The sequence below is a fragment of the Gavialis gangeticus genome, unplaced genomic scaffold (genome assembly GCF_001723915.1).
Source record: "Gavialis gangeticus isolate Ggan-Ray unplaced genomic scaffold, GavGan_comp1, whole genome shotgun sequence".
In the NCBI taxonomy this organism is placed as follows: domain Eukaryota; kingdom Metazoa; phylum Chordata; order Crocodylia; family Gavialidae; genus Gavialis; species Gavialis gangeticus.
In genome coordinates this window covers 8,462,719-8,472,414 of record NW_017729018.1, presented here as the reverse complement: position 1 = coordinate 8,472,414, position 9,696 = coordinate 8,462,719, and positions in this window count along the sequence as shown.

Sequence of the window (9,696 nt, the reverse complement as noted above, 5' to 3'; positions counted from 1 at the left end):
CTGGTCTGGGAGACTCGACGTGACGAGCCACAGGCATCCTTGCAGCCAGAGCTCTGTAATAGCATCTCATCAAACCAGCCCCCGGTGGGCTGAGAGTATCCAGGACCTCCAGCCTCAGGTTAGCTTCCTCTTGCTATTTGCTCTCCCTGGCTAGCTAGGCTGCTACAGCACGCACAGCTTTTGTCACTTCAGCTACTAAGGCAGCACGGATGACATGTTTCAGACTTCTCATAGGAACTCCAGGCCCTGTCCTGGTGAGAATCAGAAACGCGTCTGCGCGCAGCAAGCCAACGAAAGAAAAATCTCGGAACACGAGCCAGAGGTTTAGCTAAACCAACGCAGGCCAAATCCTGCTCTTTGGCATGGCTGAATCGACCCACGGAGGCCAATGAAGTTACTCCAAGTAAAACCAGAGCACATAAGAGCAGAATTTTGTTCTGGGGTGGGGTTTTTTTCCCCCCTATTTTTATTTTTAATAGTTTGGAGAGAAGAATGTTGTCCCAGCGTGTGTCCCTGCTGCATCCAGCGGTACCAATGACACATCACTTAGATCACGAAGAGGAAAGTTACTGAATGTTCTGCAAAACAGCAAAACTGATCCGGGTCTCAGTTGGCCTCAGCTGGTGTTAGCCTGCGCCACTTGAAGGAGTCCAGTGATATTACACGCTGGATTTACACTGGTGCAAAGGAGAGCTGCATCCGGCTAACTTTCTGGTCAACTGCTATCCATCTGTTGGAAGTCAAATGGTTCTACATCTTTCATGAGCAGTTTGTAACCATGCTTTGCATCAGCTGTGCCTGGAAAATGATGTGAGGCTAATTACTGGTGATCGCTAATTAACATTGGGCCCTGAGCAAGTCAGAAATGATTTGAAAATGTGGTTGGATTTAAAAAAGTGACCATTGGGTTACATGGTTATTCCTTCGTTGGGAGTCCAATCAGTGGGATGAAGGGTGGCTCTCCATCTCAGGATCAGAGGTGTGACTGGAACAGGTGTAGGCACATCTGAGTTGCCTTTAGCCTGGTTGGCTGGTTTGGTATGGACAGGGGTGGTAGCTACAGCACCATAGGCTTCAGTACAAGCAATATGAGGTTTTCTGGGATCCTGGGTACTTAGGTGACTTAACATCCCTGCCATCACAGCTGGGGTGCCCGAGCTAGGCGGGTGTACATCTGAATAGCAGCATTGCCAGCTCTCATGATTTTTGGCATTGTTCTTAAAATCTGCGCTTTGGGAACGTGAAAAACTTAGGTCTTTCTTTTGTATGTCTATATCTATATTTTTTATATAAAAGAAAGAGCTAAGTTTTTTGCATTCCCAAAGCATAGACTTTAAGAACAATGCCAAAAATCATGAGATCTGGCAACACTAGGATAGCTTATTGGACTTGAACAGCAAGGTGACCGCTTTTTGCCATGCTCCCTGGTAGTGTTTCTGCAGTCAGCGCTCTGGATCCAATGTGCTGCTGATCTGTCGGCTCTCCCCTCTCTGCATGGAGGCTCGCAGGGTTAAGATTGCTCTGTCAGATGATGCACTTCAAAGGCACAAGCACAGCACATGTCCTGAGCAGGAGGGACTATCCCAGTGGGATTTTTCTTCAGAGAGCAGCCTGCTTTCTAGGGCCAATATCAAGAAGTCTAGCCCGTTTCTAAAACAAGTTAAAACCAAGTTGCAGAGCTATCCCTGACAGCAGGAGCAGTGTTTGGCCCTAAATAGCTCTGTAATGGTGCCTTAGTGTCGTTTTTAGAGCTGAGTTTTAGTGCTGGTCACATGATCAGGGTGCAGGATTCCTGGGCTCCATAGTGTAACTTTGGACACTTTGTGCCTCGGACTCCGCATCTGGAGCTACAGGATAGGAGAGAGGGCTGGTACAATTTACAAGCTGCCTGAGGACTGTTAAGGGCTACTGGACACCAGGAGCTGGTGTCTGTGGCTCCAGTCCCACACGTTTCCATGGGCTTGGCCCTGGTACAGCTGTGCTATAGCACTGCGGGTAGAAGGGGCATCCCTTAGCTCTGCATTTCTGGTATACGTTCACGGGCCTCTCGTGTGCTGCCAGGGCATGTTCACCTGGTGCCAGGCCCTTGGCTCAGACACCATGAAGGAAACGAGCAGGGTCACTGGGCATAGGCATACGTCCAGCCTCTAAATAAAGCTCACGGTCAATATTTTGAAGCTCACGTCTCGGGGGGGCTGGGCCTGCGGTCTGGTGTCCTGCCGCGGGCCCTGGGCTGGAATGTGACATGTCCGAGTCAGTCAGCAACCGGCCCCCCCTCTGTTAGCAGTGCTAATATTTGCATGCAGGGAAGGAATTCCAGTAGGTGTTGGACAGGAAAGGCACGCTGGACTTTATTGTGACTGGAAGGAACCGCTGGTAATTCTGGCAGACCATCCTCTCCCCGGGAGGTGAGCGGAGCCGCAAGACACGCTCTCAGGAAGAGCCTGGATGGGCTTGGGCGGCGGGATGCTTTCTGGGATTGCTCTGTCTCCCCACTGGCGCTGGGAGGAGCCGAGGGGCTCAGTTTTCAGCAGGAGCGGGGCCGCCGTTTGCGTTTGGGATGAAGCCAGGCCCTGTTTAGACGTCTGATCTTAAAATGCCTCCAAGTGTCTGAGGCATCCTGGTCTGCAAACAGAGGCTTGGCCCGGGATCACAGATGCCTGTGCCTGCGCCTGCACCGTGTTCTCCTTTGCATGGCCGAGCCCGTGGAGAAAGAGCATCGCTTCAAAGAGCGAGCAGCCTCTGATACCCATGGGACTGGCTGCAGAGCAGCCCCGGAGCCCAGGCCACGACACTGCGTTGTGTGTACTCCTCCTCCCTCTTGCTTCCCTTCAGCTCCGCAGGTTTTGCTGGCTTGGCGCAGCATCTCTGAGAGCAGAGACAGGTCCAGGGGCTTGACCCATGCTTTGAAGTTCCCAGTTCTAAACACCAGACCCCACAGGGCTGGGCAGGCAACCCAGGAATCTGGACTCCCACCCAGCCCCTGGCTTTGCCCATTGGACCATGTTTCTTTGCTCTTGGATAATGAGTTGCTGTTCACCTCTCCTCCTCTCAGCTGGTTCAAAACCATCCAGGTACCTTGCAGCAGCCCAGCTCAGGGCTTGCACTGCCCTCCCATCAGCTGGAGAAAGGCCTTTGCACCTTGGGTCTCTTCTCACCAGCCCCTCTGCCCACCCCTGCTTGGGCACCGGGCACACAGAGGGCATCTCAGCCCCTGCACGTGGAGGCAGAGGTGGATTCTGTGGGTGGCCAGGAGGTGATAAAAGATGGTAACTCCATCTGCCTGTGCATGGAGGGAGGCCTGAGTGGCTCCTGCAGGGCTGGGAGAGCACCTCCCAGCGTGACTCACTGGGCATGTCTTCTCTTCAAAAGGACTGGAGGGTTTTAACCCTCAGCAGAAGCTCTTTTCACCCTGGGATTCTGCTCACATAGTGGCAGGAGGAAATGGCCACCTGGCTCAGGTGTGAATTGGCTTCTCCTCCCAAGGCTGTCCCAAAAGCAAGCCCAGCTTGCTCAAGGGAGCCATAGAACAGGGGGGTTATTGTATCAGGGAGTGTCCTCCAGGAGCCTGGTGTCACCCAGGGGCTCAGCACTGGCTCTGCTCTGGTATTTCTGCAAGCCAAGAGTAGGGCCACTGCTGGTGCTGCTGGTATTTGTATTGTGGTATTGTGTGGGAGCCCTGACTTGGACCCCATGGTGCTCGGAGCTGCCCAAACACAGGACAGACAGGCAGTCCCTTCTGCAAAGGGCTTCCAATTTTAGACGACAGGTGGTGGACAGGTGGGGATGTGACACCCCAGGGTGACCCCAGGGCTCCGTGTTCTCCTCCTCACTGTCCTGCTACTTACACTTGGGCCTTGCCCTGATCTGGCTCATGGAAGACCCCTCTCTCCCCCTGGCAAGTCTGACTTCCCAGCACCCTGACTGGACCCTGCAGCTTAGTGGAGGAGAACCCCGCAAACTCTTAGGGCTTCTTAGGTTTGCAAAAGAAAAATCGGCCTGCTGTCTCCATGGGACCAGAACGGCTGTGGCTGGCAGTCACCCAGTCCAGGGCTCGCATGTAGGTTTGGCACAGAGGGTGGGATCTGTCCCTGGGAGATTCTGGACAGAAGATGGTGATTTAGGCCAGTGTTTCTGAACTCCAAGGCCAGGTCTGCCTGCGCGTCCTGCTGGCTTCATGACTGTTTCTTGCTGTGAGGAATGAACAAGCAGAAGAGGAAAATAGATCATAGACGGTTGCATCTAAAATCCTCATGGTCAAAATAGGCAGCACCGACCTTCCCTCAGGGACCGCCCAGGGGCCGTGCTCTGCAGCCTGGAGACATGGGCTCTGCCCAGCGCATTGGACCCAGTGACCTCTCTCCAGCCCAAGCTGTGGGCACCACAGCCACCGTTTTTGGCCTGCTGACTCACATGCCTCTGAGTCCTTGGAGCGTGTTGCACAACAGCCCTGGGTGGGTGCTTGGGGGAAGGGATTGACTCGAAGCTCTGCATTTCCAAGTATGAGCCTTCTCTGCATGAGCTGCAAGACTGCGTCTCGGCAGGCTCAGCTAACCTGTGAGTGCAGCCCAGCTACCAGGAGAGGGCGGCAGAACACCATGCCAAGGGGTGCATGGGTTACACCTGCTGACTGGCACCACCTGCTCCTCCAGGATTTGGCCCCTGCTCCTCAAGGGCGGTCTGATTTGTGCGGTGCAGAGGAGGAGGTGGGCCTGATGCTGTCAGCAAACCAGGAGTTATCCCATGCAAGCTGTATTGGGGGCAAACCAATGTAAGCCATTGCAGAACCAGCTTGGGGAGTCCAGTCCTGAATGCATCCGGGTGTCTGCAGCTTTCCCCAAGTGCTTCCATCCTGCACAAGCTGGGTTAGTCAGGGTAATAGTGCTTTCTTCAGCTCTTCCCTTCTGCCCATGCTGTCCAGAAGGTAGCTAGTTATGCCCTGGCATCCAGCAGCAGACCAGCCCCGCTGCTGGCCAGGTCAGTGAGGGAACCAGCAGCATCAGGGAACTGCACAGCCGGGTGTCTAGGCATGCGCCAGTGTCTTGTCCCTGTCGGATTCTCCCCTCTTCCCAGCCTGGTCCTTGTTGAGTCTGGCCACGAGGTGGCAGGGCAGAAATGTGCAGGGATCTCAGCTGGAGGCAAAGGGATCCCCTACAGTGTTCCCCTTTTCCTTTGGTGTGTGAATTATTTTATGCTTGCTTTAGTTCTGGGCATGCACCCATAAGTGAACCCCAGACAGAGCTGGTGGGCATGCTCAGCACTACATTGCATCAGTGTCCAGGTCCCGTGCAAACAGAGCGGGTGGGCCAGACTTCATGGTGCTCCCTAGCATAGGCTGGGTTGGGCATACATGCCCCAGTGACTTGCCTGAGGAAGTCCGTGGCTGAGTGGGAAATCGGATCCATATCGTTGGTTAATGCTCTAACCACTGAACCATCCTTCCCGCCCCAGTGGTCAGTCCTCTGGATCGTCTAGGTTCTTTGGATTCCTATTGGATCTGAATTGCAGGTCCCGCTGATTCCTCTGGCAGGGGATGAACCCGAGCGCCTGATCCGAGCACCCCTGGGCTCTGGGTGTATGAGCCCCCTTTGTGTTACAGGAGCAAACACATCAGAAGTCCAGGGCCTGCTGTGAATTGAGCACATTGCTCCCTGTGGCCGTTGATCACTCCAAGGAAAGGCTTGCTGTCACTGCTGAGATAGGGAGGCCAGCGCAGGAAAAGACAGGTCTCCCTATGGCATAGGGCCTATGCTCTTCCCCCAGCATTTCCCTGTCTAGGCAAAACCCTCCTCCCTACAGCTCCAGCCCCCCTGGGATCGCTTCTCTCATGCTGCTCTGCCTTGGTGAATCCCAGCTGAAAATGTGCCATTAAATTTTTGCCTGCCCTCACCTCCAAGTCCCGGAGCAGCCGCTCCATAGACTACTATTGACATGTTTGTTCTGCCGTCATTGCCTATTGTTTATCAGTTCATTCGGTCACTGTGTTATTATTAGTTTAATAAGACTAATTCGAACTAATGAGGCTAATTCTAATTAATTCTGTCCGTCTTCTTAAACTAATAAGAGTGACAGACCAGACAGCTTAACGAGCCACTGCCCCAAAGAGCTCGCGGTTTAGTGGCAAAGGATGGCATCTGGTCTGGGATGAAAGAGCAAAGCAAGAGGGCTGAGAAGGTCTCGTTATCCCACAAACTTTCTCTTCCTTTGTGTTGATTTTTGTGCATCTCTTTTGTTATAGACAGAGCCGGGGACCCTCACTGGAGGCCGTCAGGTGAGGTGTGAACCAAACATTGGCACCAAACACCGAACTGCTGCTCTTCTGGAGCAGCTCCATTACTGACAGGAGGGGTAGGCCAATTACCCTTGCATGCGTGTCCGGCGCTGTACTCAGCAGGTAAATGATTGTAGCGCTGTAGGTCAGAGCTGGGAGGCTGCTTTAAAAGCATCTGCTTTCCTTTTTGCCACTGCTTCTTTGCCAGCAAAACCAAATCAGCTTCTTAGAATAATTTTTTTTTTTTAAATTTCATATTCCAAGCCAAATTGGCCAAATCAATTCCAAATCCATGAGTTAGTCCAGAACCAAAAGCGGCCATACTACCGGCAAACACCCTCCACCCCCAGCTGGGGCTTCAGATGCTCCTAAATCCTTTGGCAGGCATCCTACTTGCAGGCCCAAGCCTGGAGGCTTGGGGTTCAGGGCCCTTGGCCATAAGGCCCCAAGAGCAAGCTAGGGAGGAGTCTCCCATTTCCATAAAGTGGGCATAAAGCCAAGGTTAACTATGCATCACGTACACGGGTACTATCCCATGCCAGCAGAGTGGTCTTCCCCGGGTGCGACTAGGAAGCCACTGTAGTGATCATGGTATTTCCCCTGGGGAAGCGTAGACTACGCTTGATTTGAGCCTTCAAGAGGCTGGGAAGGGCCAGAGGGTCATTTAGTCCAACCTCCTGCTCATGGGAGCAGGACACTGTGCCTAACCCATCCCACCCCTCCAACCTCTGCTTCAAAGGTCCCAGAGAGGGAGTTTCCCCCTCTTCCCTGGGCAGCTTCCACTGCCATGTTTTTACAGTTAGGAATTTTTTCCTGGGATTCAATCTAAACCTGCTTTGCTCCTGAAACATCAGCTACTAGGTCTTGGTCTTTGCAAACACAGGGACTTATGTTGTGCCACACACCCAGCAGGGCTCCAGTGGTTCCACATTGATGCTGGGCTCTGCTCATGTAGGTCCAGGCCCAGGGCAGGACATCTCTTGTGTCCTGAACCTCAATTTGGGATCTAAATTGGACCCACCTGTTTAATCTGAACATGTCCCAAACTCAAAGCATTTCAGACATTGACTGCCGCCCTTCCTGAATCATTAGTCTTTATTTTCCACATTCAGGCCCCAGCTGAGATGGAGGCTCCATTTTGCTGGGAGCTGGGTGGACAGCCCCTGCCCCAAGGAACTTGCAATTCAAATAGGTATTGGGTAGAGGCCCAGAGGAGCAAAATGCCCTGCCTAAGCTCATAAATACGCCAGTGGCGGAGACGGCAGCACTGACCGCAGGGTTCCTGATTCTCAGTACAGAGTCCTGCAGTTCCCAGCCTGGGGGTCAGGACACCCTGTGGGGTCTCAGCAGTTGTGAGCCACACAAAGCCGCTAATGCACAATTACCCCATGTGTCCTAAAATTACCAGGAGGCAGGGAGTTCCCATACCTCAGCTGCTCTGTGGTATCTGTCCCTGTGCTCCAGTTACCTCAGCGTAAGTGAAAACTAAGCCGGGGCAACAGAGCGCCGTTCCACTGAGGGGCTAGTTCTCCTGGGGTTGCAGCAGGCGTATGCTCAGTTACTAGGAAGCAGCTGAGACCCAGGTAAGTCCCTGTCCTCTGTTCGCTGCAGGCACAGGGACAGCTGCTGCTTTCTGGGGGTGACAAAATTATCGGTCCCTAAGCGAGGTCTCAGCCTGAATGGGCAAGGCCTGGATAGTTGGGGCATGAGGTTTGCTGTGGAGCGGAGGCGCTGTCATGCCTGTGGCCTGCGGCTAATCCCGTGCTGGCTGGCAAGGCTATTGTGAGATCCCGTGGCCGCTGCCGCCTTTATCTTGGTTAATTGTACAGTAGTGCGGGAGGCTGAGTCATCGCCACCCAAGGGGAGCTGAGGAATCTGATCTCCACTTTCCAGCATTGACCTTTCAGCCCATGTGAGCTGAAGGCAGCTCAGTCGCTTCACCCGAATCCTGATGACCCCAGCTGGGGAAGCTGTGCCACCTGGAGTCAGCTGCAGAAGGGGGAGGGAGGGGAGCTTCTGCTGCCCAAACCCAGGCCGATGAAGCTACTGGCAGTCTTCACCTGGATGGCGATGCTGTAGGAGCGTTCCCCTCCCGAGACACAGCAGCCACAGACCCACCCAATGCAATGCCATTGAGAAACACTCAGGTCCCATTGCCCATTGGGTGACTTGGTCTGGGATTTTTCTGCTCCTACCTCCTGCCCCTGGCTGGGGTGCTCAGCTCTGTAGCTCTGGCAGGGTACAAGGACCAGCAAGGAGTGAATGGCCAGCTGGGATCTCCCGTGGGCAGAGAGAGCAGAGGTGGAGAGGGGGGTTAAATGGAGCTCTTGCTGGGGTGGATGGGAGGTGGGTCAGGGAACAAAAAAGATCCCCAGACATTGATTAGATCTGCAGGCTGAGCTGCCCATTATTCCCTTCCAACCTGCCACGCTCACGTGCTTGAGGGAGGGCCATGAGCTCATGCTGAGATCCAGGTGGCTTCAGCGGGATGGCCATTAGCCAACAGTGCTGAGCTGGAGGGCTGAGCTAGCATGGGTATGTCCACAGCATGCTGCAGGCACGGCAGTGACCACCCTGCCGACATACCCAGGGGGACAGGCTGCTGCAACAAGGTGAGCAGGTGGGTGAGATGTTGGCGATCCTGCTTCTGTCTCTTTGGCTCTGTCTTCAGGGTGAGACTCAGATCAGGGACATCAGTACACCCCAAAGCAACAGTGCAGCCTTCCTCTCTCCAGACCCATGGTATCTCCATTAAGTGGTCCAGGCACTGGACCATTTTTCCCACTGGATGTTCTGGTTGGAGCCTGGAGCTGCATTGGCAAGGGCAGTCAGCGTTCACCTGACTCTGCTCCCGAAGAGCCAGTGGTCAAATTCCCCCTGACTCTTGGGGCTTCTGGTTCGATTAACTCCAAGTTCTGGTGAAAGTCTCTAGGGGAGACGTACTCTTTTCTTGCAGCTTTGGGAACGGGCTGGGCCAGGAGCCTGATGTGTTCAGTCCTGTAGCTCGCCTGCTTGGTACCATGTCCTGTTACATCCTTCCCGGTATGGGAAGGGCGAGGACATGAGGGACAGTTGAGAGAAAGGCTTGTGCTTTACAGGGGATTCAACGTGCAATCCGAGAGGCTGCGTGGGCACGAGGGCGTGAGACAGGGTGTGAGAGGCTGTTAGCTGGGAGGGAGGGTATATGGACTAGTCATGATTAGAAGAGGGGCAGGGGTTGCAGTCCCTCCTGGGAGCACAGGCCCATGTGCCTGGGTTATACTCCCAGCTGTGCCACAGGTGCATTCTGGGACTGAGCTCAAATTTGGCCAAGTCAAGGCAGGTCTTTCTACTGACCTCAAAGGGCATTTATACATGTGCTCCATGTTGAACGAGCTTTAGGTTAAAGTGCCCCCACTACCACTTTTTAGCGTGGGGACGCTGAT